This window comes from Dendropsophus ebraccatus, chromosome 1 (genome assembly GCF_027789765.1).
Source record: "Dendropsophus ebraccatus isolate aDenEbr1 chromosome 1, aDenEbr1.pat, whole genome shotgun sequence".
In the NCBI taxonomy this organism is placed as follows: domain Eukaryota; kingdom Metazoa; phylum Chordata; class Amphibia; order Anura; family Hylidae; genus Dendropsophus; species Dendropsophus ebraccatus.
Genome location: NC_091454.1, coordinates 170,802,112 through 170,819,150, shown reverse-complemented (window position 1 = coordinate 170,819,150; position 17,039 = coordinate 170,802,112). Strand labels below are relative to the sequence as shown.

Below are 17,039 nucleotides of genomic sequence, written 5' to 3'. Positions count from 1 at the left end.
TAGTGGCCACAATGGAAATTGCAAGTTTTTTAGAATTATTTTAAAATATAGTTAGTAAAACTGCGAATTTGGAAAAACATCCCCAAAAATTGTTAAAAATATGTTTCGCATAAAAACTTAATTTAAACAATATGTCATGTTTTGATGACACTTCAATGTAATTTAGGCTATACGCTGTTGTTTGCAGCACAATAAAAAATAAAATGTCTTTGACACAGTGTAAGCAAAGCAGTTGGCATGCATGGGCCAAACCTACCAATCCTGGTCATAAATCACAAGACCAAACACCCTATACATACATATGACAATACTGAACCTAATCCTTATCACTTCAAGTGGGCTGCTATTAGGAATGACAGCTATTTGGAGACCCATATATGATGCAGTATTGGACCATTCCTAATTACATTGAGCTTTGACCATACAGAACAGAACAGCTACTGCTTCCCTTAGAAGCTTGGACCAAATCCATCTTTTCACAAAAAATAAATAAATAAAGGGAAATATATATATATATATATATATATATATATATATATATTGCATATAAAATTATATATATATATATATATATATATATATATATATATATATATGGCTAATTTATAGCCTAGACCCTTTATAATCTATTTTTAAGTGTTGACTTATATTAGAAAAACAATAAACATTTGGTAGTTAATAATATATAGTCAATTACAGAATGAAGTCAAGTAAGACCATCACTAGCAACACCCGGGAACAGTTTGGTGTGCACACATCTCACCATAGGTTTTATTATAAAACTGCAAGCAGCAAGCAGAGTCAGGAGGCCTTGAATAAAAGGGGGATGGTGTGTCTGATAACCAAGAGAAGCGTGAATGAAGAATCTGGGTGGGGGTTATTCTATGGAGTGGAGATGCAAAATGAATCCAGTCTAATCATTATGGCAGCAGCTCAATCACAAATCTGCTTTGCAGAAAAGCTTAAACAATATGTGTGCCATGAAATCAGATAGAAACTCAATGGGGTCTAGGCAGCTCTGTCAGCGATGCAGACACTATTCAAGGTTTATTTACTGAAATCTCCAACCCGTCTGCTTGTATACAGAAATACACGCATATATTTCTTACACATGCATTGCCCTGATGGCATCTGCATCTGGTTCCAAAGTAAAGGAATGCGCTCATAACATATAACATCACGGCAAGCAATGGGAATAAATCCCATTCAGGAACAGTATGGCACCTTATGTATCTTGTCAAGCCTGTTACAATATATGATACATGGAACTGCAAAGAACACGTTTTAGTATAGTTTGTGATATATATGTTCAAACATCCAATATTTGTATAGGTAACACATCATAACAATTTATTAACCGCAGAGAGGATGCAATGCACATTAATATTTCTCTACACTTGTAGACAAGCTATTATACCCGGTAATGGGAAATGGAGTGTGTTGAACGACAATGTATGCGGTGCAGTGATAACATAATACATACAATTATTTGTAGCCTAGTTTTATCATTAGGGTAAAAACCTAGAAACTAGTTGCATGGAGCTGGAAGGAGACAGCCAATCAGCACATGGGCTTGCTGGTAAACATATGCACTGATTGGCTGAGAGCATGTGGCTGACCTGTACATGCACATGTGTTTTCACCCTTATACATTAGAAAAGGCTTATCATGATAGGTGCAAAGAGGAGGCATTGTCCATAGTAATATGTGTTATGTGTTCACTAGAGTGAAGCAAACCTCGAGCATGCTCAGATTCGTCCCAACGTTTTGCATTTGATTACCGGTGGCTGAAGAGGTTGGATGCAGCCCTAAGGCTGCCAGGAAAACTTGGATACAACCTATGGCTATGTTCACACAACGTATCTTTTCAATCAGCAACAACGGCCATACTTTTTACAAAAAGATATGTTGCTTTGTCTTCTGTAGAATCGTGGCTGAAGTGTATACACATAGTATGCGCTCCGGTCGAGGTCTCTTGCGGCGCCATAGAAAACTGGTCAGCTTTTTGCGGCCGCTATTCATTGCACACTGTCAGTGCACAGTGCAAGCTGTCAGTGCACACTGTGGAGCGAGCAGCTCCAGCCGCTCGCTCCATAGTGTGCAGTGGGGAGTTCTGATGCGGGCGCTCACGGATGCGGCTGCAAAGGTCATCCGGTCAGTACTGCACTACCAGCCAGGATGATCTTTTCAGAGACCAGCCGTTCTCTTACGCAGTCTGAACATAGCCTATGGCTGTATCCATGTTTTCCAGGACTCCTTAGAGCTGCATCCATCTTCTTCAGCCTCTGATAATGAAATGGACAACATGCTCAAGGTTCACTCATCCCTAGAGTTCACCGTTATTAAAATTCGTAGGAAATTTTCCACCTTACCAAGTTTTTCTCTGTATATCTACATAGAGAAGAAGACACTGCAGCCATATTGTTTTTAAAAATTTAAGAAATCTGTACACAATTTATAGGGGTATATATGTTTCTACAATAACACTGATTGGCAGACCTGTCCCAAGAACTTGTTTGTGCCACAAAACATGACATGAAGGACACCATTTTTTAAAGATAATTGCGCCAAAGATGGCTTCAATGCATTGATACAGCTTCCTTCTATTAGATCCAATGAATTTTTGTGTATACAGCATTGTCATGGTTTTTATAAGGGTCTGTCTTAGGAATAAAAACCACAGTGATCAGCTGGGATTTCTGGAGAAAGCTGTGGCCAGCCAGACTGGGTGCTGCTGGGAGATGTACTATTACATGGTAGCCATTTAAGCCATGTACTGCAAGGACTGGCCTAATCAGCCAAGCCCTATAAGTGGCAGCCCCTTGAGGCTTATAGGGAAAGATCCCAAGTAACAACCCCGCTATCATGATTTTAGGTCTTATGTGCTTTATGAAGTACATAGAAAGTATTTGTCTTTAGGCAGCGTTAATAGACAACTTACACAAAAAATAGAATTAACATAGACACAAAGCATAACTGGAATTACAGGTGAAAGCTGTCTGTTTGCTACACTAGGGGAGGGGGTATTTATTTGTTTTTGTATTGCTTCAAAAATACAGGGAATAATGGGGTAACAAGGGAAAGGAGCGTCTTATATCTGAAGACCAGGGCACAGCAGAGGCTCCTCACTGAAAGTAGCAGCTATTTCTTTACTATTAAATTACACATATGAATTTTGTTAGAACGTCTTTAAATTCAATGGAAAAGTAGCAGTCAGTGTTGAAAATAGTGTTGGCACAGACAGCCACCTTTCCATAGACTTTTATAGAACACATATGGGGGATTTATCAAACATGGTGTAAAGTGAAACTGGTTCAGTTGCCCCTAGCAACCAATCAGATTCCACCTTTCATTCCTCACAGACTCTTTGGAAAATGAAAGTGGAATCTGATTGGTTGCTAGGGGCAACTGAGCCAGTTTCACTTTACACCATGTTTGATAAATCTCCCACATAGTGTATGAAATGTCAGTCTTATTATATTGCGCTCAATGTCTTCCCTTATCCATCTCAGTACATACTGTAGATGACACAACTGACATTTCCTTCCTACTTTTACCCTAAACTTGGGAGGTTTCTTGGACAACTTCTCATACTTTAGATACCAAATGAGAGTCTCCTCAAGCAATTCTGGGTATGATGGGAAGGTTTTCCCTGGTGCATTTGATCAAACTTCCTGTGACTACATCAGTACATGACATTACATGCCAAAATGGTGGCCATTAAGACTATACATCAAGTTTTGTCTATGTAATCTGAGCTCCCTTGGCCTGCAAACTCTACTAATGGGGAGTTAGTTAGTGTGTATGAATAATGTCATATGTATGCAGCGTGACACTTGCTTTACACAGCATTACTAGGTTTTGGTGGACATAGCTGAAAAAAGTCTACATTGCATATGCTATTCTATTATATAAAACAGACATAATTAAATACATACCTTAAAGATGTCTATTTCAGAAGCAGAATGCCACTGCGACAAAATGGAAGTCGTGCTGTGTCATCCATAGACTTCTGTTAACCTGAAAAAGCAAATTTTAGTCAAAATTAGTAGTGTAAATGCTTCCATAGATTATGGGCATTTCTGAGTCCTTTGAAATGACAGTATGTATAATAAATATAATTTATAAATAATGTTCAAAGTCATATCAGATCATTACATCAAAACCTTTGAAGAGCTCAAACATTTGTACTCTACCCTCATAATATGCTGTACATGGGGGCATGTTTTTATGGCGGCTATCATTCTCAGTATATAGATTATGGTGCACTCAATGGATGGGGAGTCATAGTTATGTACATAATGGTGATTAAAGGGGTTATTTAACTAGAGATTTTGTAAATTGTTTTTAAGACGGCAGTGTGGTATGATGGTATATCTCATTGATACAATAGACAATGATAGTGACTATATCAGTCTTATTAATCTTTGTTGGCTTTAGACTTGACCCTTATGAAGGCAGAAAACTAAATATATGGCCAAGCCTGGAGATGACACCTTAGTCTTAGTCCAGTTATTCTTAGTCTAGTTAGTCTCAGTCTAGTTCTTACCAACCCTGTTGTTTTAATACCAACTTGGAGATTAGATAAAGGCTGGTTCACATATGTCTGGTGATCTGGTACAATTACCCTATGGTTTGGTTGCACTGGATTAAAAACACTGCATGCAGTGTTTTACAATCCATCAAGTTGATAGGTCTGGCACTGTTCCCCATTTCACCCAATGACGTGCTGGATGGGATGCCAGGTGCAAAGTATTTAGCTTGTAGCAATTGGTATTCCCATCTGGAGTGGCTCCAGATCACCAGACATATGTGAACCAGGCTTCCTCCTCTCCACTAATTTCCACTGCTTCCTTTGTTCTTTCTCACATGCCTCATAACCTGCAAATAGATGAGCATTGACATGGAAACTGAAAACTGGGTTTCTTTTTTTATGCTTCTCTTTATATATATTTATATATATATTTTATATATTTCCATCTTTGTTATGCAAGAACAAAAAAAAATCTACTCGAGTCTACAGAGATGGCAGCCATCAACCTATTGGCATCATCTACAAGGTGTGTGTGTGTGTGTGTGTTTTTCTCAAAATGAAGAAAGTGCAGACAAAATTTACTTTTGCCCAGCACTTTGGTGAATTCTATTACCGAAATACCATTAATAATACAAAAAAATACCAAATATAAGCAGATGAATGAAATAATCCCTTTTCCACAAATTCTCCAAAACTTCAAGCCATGACGTTAACACAGCAAGGCTATGTTCACACTACGTATATTTCCGGCCATAGTTCGTATGCGGCCGGACATGTGCGGTTGCAACTACGGCCGTGGGAAAAATAGACATGCGGCCGGATTGCAAACATGCGGGTGAACCGCGAACATACGCCCATAGTACAGTTATGCTTCCCTAGCTTGTTTCGAAGCGATCTGAAACAGGTCATTTACTTGGAAATCTTCGCCCAGCCCAATAAAACACAAAGAACCTTTTGGATCTAAAAATCAAGTTCCATTAAATATATATATATATATATATATATATATATATATATATATATATAATAAGTACTCTGTACGGGACCACATTGAAATCCACGGCCGTGAGTTGGAACAGTTCCGGCTGCAAACAATGGTCTTGTTCACTTTTCACGGCGCCGTATACGATACGGCCGTAAGTTCATACGTAGTGTGCATTCAGCGGGCGTATACCGTATACTTTCAAGCGTACGCATCAACCTCAAAACTACGGGCGTATATTCGCGGTTCGCACTACGGCCGGAAATATACGTAGTGTGAACATAGCCCAATGGTGCGAGGCCTGTTATTTGGCTGCCCACAGAACCATTGCCCCATTGGAAATATTCCTACATCTAAAAGGTAATAATAAATGATATCTATGTGTATTAGGTGTGCGTACATAGCATCATGTTTGGAATAAAATGGAAATAGATATGTGTGTCCATACATATATATATATATATATATATATATATATATATATATATATAGTGTCTGTCTTTTTTTTTTTTTTTTACAATGAATATAAATTATTGTACTATGATGAAAATAAGTTTATCAATGCATTTTAATGTATTTGTCTACATTTTGCATTCACTTATAAGATGGATATAAATAATGCATTATATAATAAAACAGGAAATAATTAAATATAAATATTTTGTATAAATATATTTTGACGTATATATCCACATATATCTAGGTATGTACATTTGCAGCTATGAAATGGCAAAATCCATTTTATTTTACAGCAGAAAGCCTTCTACCCAGTGGATATTGCGAGCAAATGGAAAAGGCCGCATGCACACATAAGAACGGCGAATTAGAAAGTATGTTAATTCAATTAATATCAAGGGAAGATTTTCCGCTTGAGGAGGATGGTGGCAGACGAAAGTGGGTCATGCCAGCTTCATTTATTGTCCTGCTTTCGTTGCTAATTAGCACGATAAGAAGATGATCAACGCCAGGCAGGGAAAGGGGGGAGGGCAGAGACTAGATAGCAAATTCAACATACCTTGTACCAAAGCGGCCATCTTAAAATTCTTCCTGAATTCTATCAAAATGGCCTCCATCGGTAAAGATGTTGAGAGGAAATCATTTTCGAGATGATGGTGTTGTCCATGTAAAAATATTTGCTTCTTCTTGGCCTTCTTTTCCTATACGTGGAGACTCCTTAGACTGGAGAATCTTTTAAACACATATTCACATGATGAAGCTTTGACTCCTATGCTAGGTTGTCGGAGTGGGTACTTCTCAGATGGCAGGGGATGCTGATTATTTCTATCACTGTGTGGGAAAAAAAGGACAATATATAGTTTATAGATCCTTTGCATTTTAATATTTACTATATATATATATATATATATATATATATATATATATATATATATATATATACTATTGAAGGCTTCACTGCTAAAGGCAGAAGAAGGATTTTATAATGGGTATAATGTTCATATTAAATACACTAACTATAGGAGATCATTCAAAATCAATCCTGTCCTGCATTATATTTACTAAGCTACTCCTATTGGGCTAGCTATTTTCATGATCCCTAAAAAAAAAAAACTACTGGATAGTAGTCAAAAAAATGATGAATGAAATTTATAAGACCCAGGCCAAAGTAACAGCAGGACGATGACTCATCTTTATGCATGCCATTTATATCACAATTGTCAGATGCTTGGAAATAGATGAAGAACATTTGTCAAAAAAAAAACAGTTGTTACAATAAAGGCCAATTTGCACCACCTGAAAAAACATTATAAATTATTAAACGGTCGAATAGAGGGGGGAAAAAAATCTATTTTATAGGCACGTGGGTTGAACAAAATAATTAATAATATGCATTGAGAAGAAAAGAAGGTATGTTTATCACCTCCTGGTGATCCTACAGCCTTTAAGAAATGAATACGCGGCCAATTTTACAATTAGCTGTAGAGAAAGCCTGCGATGCATTTTAATATAATATGGCATGGTGAAGGTTAATACCTCAGATGCTGATATAAAGCAGTCAAAAATATAACAAAGAAATTCTGATTACTGCCATGACAGAGCTTGGACTGATTGTGGGAACGCCCCACATGCAAATTGATGCAATTGTTATTAAGATGAGCCTTAACACATGCAGATTTGTTCCATGCATATTCATTTGCTAGCTACTGAAGACTTGGCCAATTGCTGCTTCTCATTAAGCAGACGATGAAGCTCCTTATAAATCACTATCATGCTCGGCAAGCCGTGTGGGAAAAAGGGGTTTGTTCCATTGTTGGTAGTGTGTGGCATAGCAGAATGCACTGACTGTATAGCTGTGAATTTAATTTAGAACGGATGGCCTTTCCATTACAACACAAAGCTATTTCCCTAGGTGGCTCAGTAAACAAAAAAAATCTACACATGCTCTCCTTTAACCCAACAGCTGATGGTGATTGCTAAATTTTAAATTTTTGGCCTCCAATTTTTTTTATATTTATCCCTTTGACATTTTGAATACATTTAAATATATATATATATATATATATATATATATATATATATATATATATATATATAAAATTAGTCTATTCATGCCTGTAGGAGCATTGCTTACATTGCAAAAAAAAAAAAATCTTAATATTTCCAAAATAAATTTGATCAAGAAATGTTATTGTATTCAGACTGTCCAATAATATCTGCTTTTATTTCCTTTGTGCATGTAGTAACATGTTATTAAGCCAAGCTTGGAACCAGGATGAGCCTTACCTACCTACTGGAAGCCATTTTGAACTGGAGTCCCGCATCTTCATTGGCTGCTTGCTGTGAAATTTTAATTCACTCTGTGTCCTTGTGGAGCCTGTAAAGGTTAAAGTGAAAATGTTGTTTATGATGCATTCAGGTTCCATTTTAATATAACATGAATTATTACAGCAAAAGGATAATACATCTGTCTTGGGATTTGCATAGCATTACATTTTTTACAGATCTCCTCATTTACTGAATAGGACAAAACAAACGTGAATTTAACAGTTATCCTAACAATTTCAACAGTTAAATGGGAAAATAAAAAGGGATATAGGGAAACAAAGCCCAGAGATCCAAATTATATATGCTCAAAAATTATTTGAAAGAAATGACTTGAAAAAGAAAATCCCAGTGGATGTCTGTGGATCTTAATGTAGGAAACATGAGGGAATTAGATTTTTCTATTCCATTCAAATGATGCTGGAGAGATGTGACCCCCTCATGACTGATAAAAGTGGTTATTTCAGGTTAATCACACATCAACTGCAAAGCAAGACTGCTTAAATCTTCCTATAAGCAGCAATATGCGCCCTTACATTCATCCATACAGCCAGAAGTAGATAACATTTCCACCACACACATTACTTTATACATTCATAAGTAGTCTATGTGCCCAAAACATCATTACTCTGATATTATTGAAACATGTATTCTATGGATCTATGTGAATACCCTACATGCTTCTTATTCTGCTTTGTATCATCCCGTATCTGGAAACCCTAGATAAATAAGCAACATTTTAAATGGTTTCTCTTAAGAGTTAGAGTATAATTTCCGAAAGGCAACCTACATTATTGTCTACCATGTTCAAGTCAAGATCAAACTACAGGGCCAGATACACAATTGTGGGCACCTCTCCCAGGGTCTAAATAAATATTTATATAAATTACATATTTGTTTTATTCTTTGGAATAATTTTTAACAAAATATTTTGTTTATGGCCATAAGTTTGGTTGGTAGCGTGGATATATAGAGGGAGATTTATCAAACATGATGTAAAGTGAAACTGGCTCAGTTGCCCCTAGCAACCAATCAGATTCCACCTTTCATTCCTCACAGACTCTTTGGAAAATGAAAGGTGGAATCTGATTGGTTGCTAGGGGCAACTGAGCCAGTTTCACTTTACACCATGTTTGATAAATCTCCCCCATAGGGTGTATTCACTCCAAAATCCAAAATTCCAAATGTAAAACAACATTATAAAGGAAATAAGTCATTTTGTATGCCCAATAGCTTGTGTATATGGGGGTTCAGAGGTAGCATTCACACCTAAGCCTCTAAAGGAGGAACCAATGGCCTCCCTGCTACATAAGAAGACACCATTATTATCAATGGCACACTACAAGTGGAGGCCCTGTTTAGGATTTTAGCATTAGGGACCAAGAGCTTCAGAACAACATGTAGACTACATACAAGTCAATAAATACACTGCTTAGGCCTACTTTCTCCCTATAGTTTAAAACATGTAGAGGTAATGTGTGTTTTTGAATGCAAAACATGGTACAAACTACTAACAAAATACTCTGTAGAATCTGACTCCGAGTAATAGTAATAGTTATAAGGTCACACACATACCTCCACCTGCTGTATCTCTTGAAGAATCCAATCAATTACTGATGAAGGTCCAAATAATAATGATCTGAACAAACAGATATAAATTATTAGGGCATTCATAAATAATATATAATATAGTGTCTAGTGGATGGCATAGTACATGGAAGGCACTTACTTGGAAAACATAATAAAGGTTTCTCCTCCTTTTGACCTTGATTTAAAAAAAAATTACAGCTTTTAGGAAGTAGTTGCACTATAAGTATAAAGAGCCATTATTGTTCTTGAAATAAAACAAATAAGAAGAATAAGTTACACTATAATAAACTTAAAGGATACATATATATATTAAATAGATAGATAGATAGATAGATAGATAGATAGATAGATAGATAGATAACTCTTGTATGTGAACACCATCAGTCACAATTTCAGACACTTTATTAACTCCTGAAGTGCTGCAGACTAGCTGCGCCTCCACCACCACATAAGGGCCATTTTTATTCCCATCCTCATTAACACCCCCGGCTTCACTCTTCATTAATGGATTGTCATGGACTGAGTGACTTTGTCAGATCAGAAAAAGAAGGTGTCAACATTCCTCTTGGTCTGTTAACACAATAGAAGGTGAGAAGGGATCTTAAATACCTGTCTGCAGATATGTCATCCACAGCTCTGGCACAATGTTTTTTTTTCCATCCTGCTTTTCCATACTGCAATTGTGGGTGTAATATTTAAATCCAGGCTGCTAAACAGGGCTGCTAAATTTAGAGACCTCTAACAGTTATAGACAATCTGTTAAACTGAGGTGTCTCTACACTTCTTAAAGGAGCTTTCTCAAGAACAAAGATATAGACTCATGCTGTTTCTGTTCCCTCTGTAAATTGTGTGTGTTTAATTACATTTTTCTTTTTAGATAATAAACCATAAATTGGGGATAAAAAAATGTAAGTTATAATCCTAACACACTTATTACTAATATATAGGAGTCTACAACTCTCCAGGCCCAGTGGGATTTTTTTTTTTAATACTGATGTATATGTACCTAATGGGTGAAGACCCCTAAATCCCTGAATGTTTACCTTCTGCCTTTTCTTATGAGCAATTTGACTTGGAGTGGTAGTTATGGCGTGGGAAAGACCTATTTAGGATTTTCACAAATCAATTCTCTCCTTGAACCAAAACCAATTAGCCTGGACCAAGGTCCCAGCATTTAAGAAATTGCCCTCTTTTCAAGTCCACAGTTTCAATGGCTGAGAGCAGCTTGGAAGTGAATGAGTCTATCCCACTTAAAGCTCCCCTTTACAAGAACTAAGGTTATGGTACACAGGACATCTCTATTGAGCTCCACATGCCCTGAATGATGTAGTCCACTGACCCAAGATCCGTCCTGTATCTGCTAAGACCAGTGCATATCTGGCAAACAAAGCCCCCACCATTGCTTAATCAAGTCCTGTGCCACCATAGCCTTCCCTGGGCTGCACAACAAGCTGCCTAATTACATATTGCAGATACTGAGCCAATTGGGGACTGGATTTTGATCCATTAGAATCATAGTGTTTTCCACTCTAGTGCTGCAAGTAAGGTAGGATTAAAGTGAGGCCTTGTTCACAGTTGAGCACCAGAACAAAACAATAAAATCCTGTTTCACCTTTAATTCACACCCTGCGTGTAGGGCCCAGCAAATCACAGGATTAGTGCACTAAAGTTGGATTAGTAACGCTTCTAAATGTTGTTTAATTCTGGTCCCTCATGCTCTGGAGCTTCCCTTCCCCGTCAACCTTTACCTGGGAAATTGCACATATTCCATGGGCCACCAATTTTTGTGATCCATGACTTCACCAAGAGGAACATAGATTTATTTATTTTTCTATAAAGCAAATAAATTATAAGGTCAGTCTCCACAAAAACATGGGGGAAATGCTGGAACTTGTAATTCCACATCTGGAACCTGACTCTGTCTTTATACCCTGGTGACAGCAAATGCTTGCATTAGTAGAGCCAAGTGAGGATTTCATTCTTGGTACATCAGAGAAAAGAACAAGCTGAAGTAGAATCATATAAGGAAGCTTGAATGGGTGAATATACAGATAGATAGATATATAGATAGATAGATAGATAGATAGATAGATAGATAGATAGGAGATAGATAGATAGATAGATAGATAGATAGATAGATAGATATTAGGGGGGGGGGAGAGAGAATATATAATTGATTGATTGATTGATTGACTGATTAATTGATTGTTAGATAGATAGATAGATAGATAGATAGATAGATGATAGATAGATAGATAAAAGAGGAAGGAAGAATGGGTGGAAGGAAGGTGTAGAAAGAGAAATATAACTATATGTATACATATGTACCTGACACATGAAGAGAGAAAAAAAGATAGATCATTTATGAAAGATGAATAGATGATGATGATAATGATGATGATGATGATGACAGATAGATAGATAGCTGGATATATAATAGATAGATAGATAGATAGATAGATAGATAGATAGATAGATAATAAATAAATAGATAGAAAGAAGGAAAAATAGATCGATAGAAGAAAGAAAGAAAGAAAGAAAGAAAGAAAGAAAGAAAGAAAGAAAGAAAGAAAGATCATAATGAATATATGGTGATTATGATGATGATGATGATGATGATGATGATGATGATGATGATAAAGTAGAAGAAGAAGAAGAAGAAGAGGAGGAGGAGGAGAAGAAGAAGAAGAAGGATAGATAGATAGATAGATAGATAGATAGATAGATAGATAGATAGATTAGAAAACCAAAGGGATACAAATATTGATGAAAGAAAGAAAGAAAGAAAGAAAGAAAGAAAGAAAGAATGAAAGAAAGAAAGAATAAAAATGAATAGATGATGATGATGATGATGATGATGATGATGAAGAAGAAGAAGAAGAATAACAAGAAGAAGAAGAAGAAGAAGAAGAAGAAGAAGAAGAAGAAGAAGATAGATAGATAGATAGATAGATAGATAGATAGATAGGAGATAGATAGAGTAGAAAACCAAAGGGATACAAATATTGATGAAGAAAGAAAGAAAGAAAGAAAGAAAGAAAGAAAGAAAGAAAGAAAGAAAGAAAGAAAGAAAGAAAGAAAGAAAGAAAGAAAGAAAGAACGATTGATAGGGTTTTGATAAGAATAGGGGATCGTGTAGGCTCAGGGTAATGCAATATCTGCATTATCCATTTCCAAAAATAAATTTGATTTTAACAACTAAAAACACCAGGGAATGCTAATATCTGCCATTCCCTGCACCTATGCTCATAGTACATGATCATATGATATATGTAAAGAATATATATAAATAACTGGTGACCCTCATGGGTTATGTGTACAGTTGGGGGGCAGGGGTGCACCCATGGTCATAGCCTGGTGTATTTATGCTGCATCCAATATATTTCCTCTTAAGATCAGACAAAGCACATTTTGACTACAAATGACAGCTAAATGTGGACGCAGTATTTTTGTTACCATGGAAACTGCATGTTGATTTCACCATTTTTTTAATATTTGCCGGATCATGTATTAGGCTTTTTCTCCGTGATTAGTGTAATAAAGGAGGCAAACAGATCCACTGATCATTTCTGTACAACTCCAATGGTGCAAAGTGCATATGAAGGGGAATCACCCCTAGAAAGTGTAAAGGTGACCCCCTGCACCCCCTTCCTCTCTGCTTCACTTAACTATTCACCACCCCACCCCCTTCCAAAACCTGCACAACGAAATATCCCACTGCCCGTGGAAATGTTAAAATGCTGAAGATCAGGCCTCTTTAAGGCTCACAGAGGCATGACCACTATAATCTTCCATAAGCATATACCTCTTCTTCACCTTTACTTATGTGGCATCGCCAGACATTTACTCCAAATTATATATCTGCATGATGACAATGCTAAGGGCTGCCAGCTGAAGCTTACCTTGGTGGAGGAGCACGTGGACCCGGCAACGCCTTCATCAGCTCTTACATCATGGAGCTCTGTGACGTCATGGAAGTTATTCCTACTTTCGGTTATCTAGCTTTATGACGGCTGATTTAAACTCATACAGCTAGATAACCAAAGATAGAAACAAACTCCCCACCCTGCTTCCATCTTGGATGTCAGGATCTTTCCAAATCCAACATCTAGCAGGAACAAAAAGAAGAAGAAAAAGAGATATAAGGAATAAATTGGCCATGAGAATCTACTGCTGGCTGATGGTGGATGCTAAGCTACTCCTAGGAACCCTGGTGGCTCCTCACTAGAGGAACAAGCAGGCCATACATTGATGTTCTCTAAGGCTGAGCCACTGAGCTGTGTCTCTGCAGCCAACTTTGACGTCTGTCTAGTAATAATAGGCTGGATGGAAGAGTGACATCATCCAAGATGGTGACCAATTAGAAAGCAGATATTTAAATGACTCCAGCTTCCCGCTCTTTCCTATTAAATAGGACCATTATGTTTTAGACTTTGAACTTCCTAAAGATAGCCTGCAGAAAAGACACCTTCCAAAACTGCTTTAGGAATTAGGAAATAAATGTTGTTAAAAAAAAAAAAAAAAAAGTCACCTTCAGACATAACAGAAACATAAATAACATTACAAAAATATTACAGGAACATTTGCAGCAAAAAAATAGGAAGAAGTAATCCCTACATCATCAGTTTGCACAGTGTTATGCAATATATAACCTATATGTTATGCAATACAAGATTGCCAGATCTGCTTTAGAATTATCCATATTAAGTTTTATCAGAAATAATCAGGGGAAAAAAACCAACCCTTCTTCTATCTATATTCCCCTCTGGTGGATATAAAACATATATAAATACACACATGAATATGTGTTGTCAATAAAAGGAGATATGTCTAAAAATCACGATATATTGATTATTGATATATTAACAGGCCTGAAAAAGAAAGGGGGCCTAAAAGGTGTTATGTAGGCTACTAATAAGGGGTTAATAGAATATCATGAGAAAATGGTAAATATCTATAAAGGTGGTTGTCAGAGTAGTCGGGTTTTAGGTAATGGAGAAATTTTTATGCAGCATTCAAATGTAATATTCTAACGGCTCTAAATAAATAAATAAATAAATAAATAAATAATTTGGTGTGTGTGTGTGTGTGTCACTTGGATACAATATTAATATTTTCTTTTCAGGGTTTGAACATACTTCACCCTTGTACATTACATGATGAAAAACACAGAGAAGTGCCAATCCATTTTAAATAGCGCAGAGTGATGTGAAAAATGAGGGAAATCTCTTGCATATATTACATTCTAGTGACAGGCACTGCTTGCCATTATGCACTATAACCAGTCTTGCAGAATAAATGCCTCTTTACCTCTTTAGAAATTCCTACGAGATCTTATTTTCATATTTATTTATTTTTTATTTTATTTTTTTCATGGCAAGAGACTAATATTATTTTGTTCTTTTTTAATATATTGTGACGGCAGATTGTGTTTTTTTTGCCTCTACCTTTTTTCTTGTACTGGCAAATAGTATTTTTCCCATAATATCTTTAACATTGAGATAATGTTATTTTCTTGTTTTGTCTTTTTCCTTATTATTTTACCCATCGTTTAGCATGTGCATAAAAGTATAATTTATATAATCTAATGAAAATGTAGCTCATTTTTTTTATTATGGACACACGACCCTCTACAATACACAAAATTACACTTGTATTTGTCATTTCGATAAATTATAGCTAAAATAATATAGTTGACTTTATTGCTGCATTTTTATTCATTTTATACGTTTTATTTTATTGTATTTATAATTTTATTCTTTATATTTTTGTGGGGTTTTATGTATAGGGTAGTAGCATTATTTTTTTTTACATTAATGTCATAGATTTATAAAAAACATAAAACCTATATACCATACAGCTCATATTCGTCATTTTTTTTTAAGTTTTAAAGAAAAAATAATAATAATTCCAATTTTGCTCGGTAATGGTTGCTTTACCAGGTGTAACCCTCACTCTTCCAGGTGCCTGGCTGTTAGCATAGAGAGTCGCTGACCAAGGTGCTGAAAATTCACCTTCACATTAGCGACTACTGACAATGTTCAAAGAGGATCCAATTTTTAGACTGAACATTGAAAGCATCATTATAATAAATTATTATAAAATAAAAGTAAATATATGTGTTGGAAGGCTTTACGTCATATAGGAAGAATCACACACATTAGAAAATACACCATACTGTAATCTGTATATCTATTTCTATAACTTTTCCCATTCAAAGTTCATTACATAATGCTTAAACGTAATAATGATAGATAGATAGATAGATAGATAGATAGATAGATAGATAGATAGATAGATAGATAAAAAGATAGATAGGAGATAGATAGATAGATAGATAGATAGATAGATAGATAATAGATAGATAGATAGATAGATAGATAGATAGATAGATAGATAATAGATAGATAGATAGATAGATAGATAGATAATAGATAGATAGATAGATAGATAGATAGATAGATAGATAGATAGAAGATAGATAGATAGATAGATAGATAGACTTGACCTCACAGTTTTATTTCAATGGTAGTGACTGAAATAATTCCTAATACACCAATATTATCTTTATTCCCCAATCCCACTATAATGACACTATAATACTCGAGAGTAGTTGTGCTCTCCAAAGCAGTAGGGAGCCAGAGGCCACCTCTCTGCTGTGTGTGTAGGATCTCTGTCTATACAACTTGGATCCTTGTCTGAAGTAAACTCAGCTAAATGAGCCCAATGGCATTTAGATCTGTATATTAGAGCTACCAGAGTCATGGCACTACGTATACTGCCAGTGTGGGATGGATTCTTTTACCAAGGTGTGACGTCACTCGCCTTTAATTGGGTCCAGCTATTTTTAGGTAACCTGTAATAACCCCATTTATTTTAGGCATCAGGTTGTACTAATGACTACACTTCACAGCCTGCCTCCAATGCACTTTGCGTGTAACACATGGGCCATTTATATAGGGCCATGGAAACAGAGGCCAAATGAGTCATTCTGGAAATAAAAGTGAGTGAGAGATATTAAAGACATCTATAAAGTAAAGGCAGCAATTTCAGCTCACACTCTCCTTAGATCTATTTTAATTGGAGACTCAATATTATTAACATTTTCTTTAATATATAATACATTAACATATATAATATATAATAATATCA

The 17,039-nt window shown here is 35.9% G+C and overlaps 1 long non-coding RNA gene across 1 annotated transcript in view; it reads left to right on the top strand.

Annotated features, from left to right (window-relative positions):
- LOC138780029 (uncharacterized) overlaps positions 1 to 8,999 on the top strand; it is a 35,669-nt gene extending 26,670 nt beyond the window's left edge. Inside the window, exons 3-4 of the long non-coding RNA XR_011361225.1 lie at positions 6,269 to 6,346; positions 8,216 to 8,999. This is a non-coding gene — a long non-coding RNA (uncharacterized lncRNA). The remainder of the gene's footprint in view (positions 1 to 6,268; positions 6,347 to 8,215) is intronic.
- Positions 9,000 to 17,039: the final 8,040 nt, after the last annotated feature.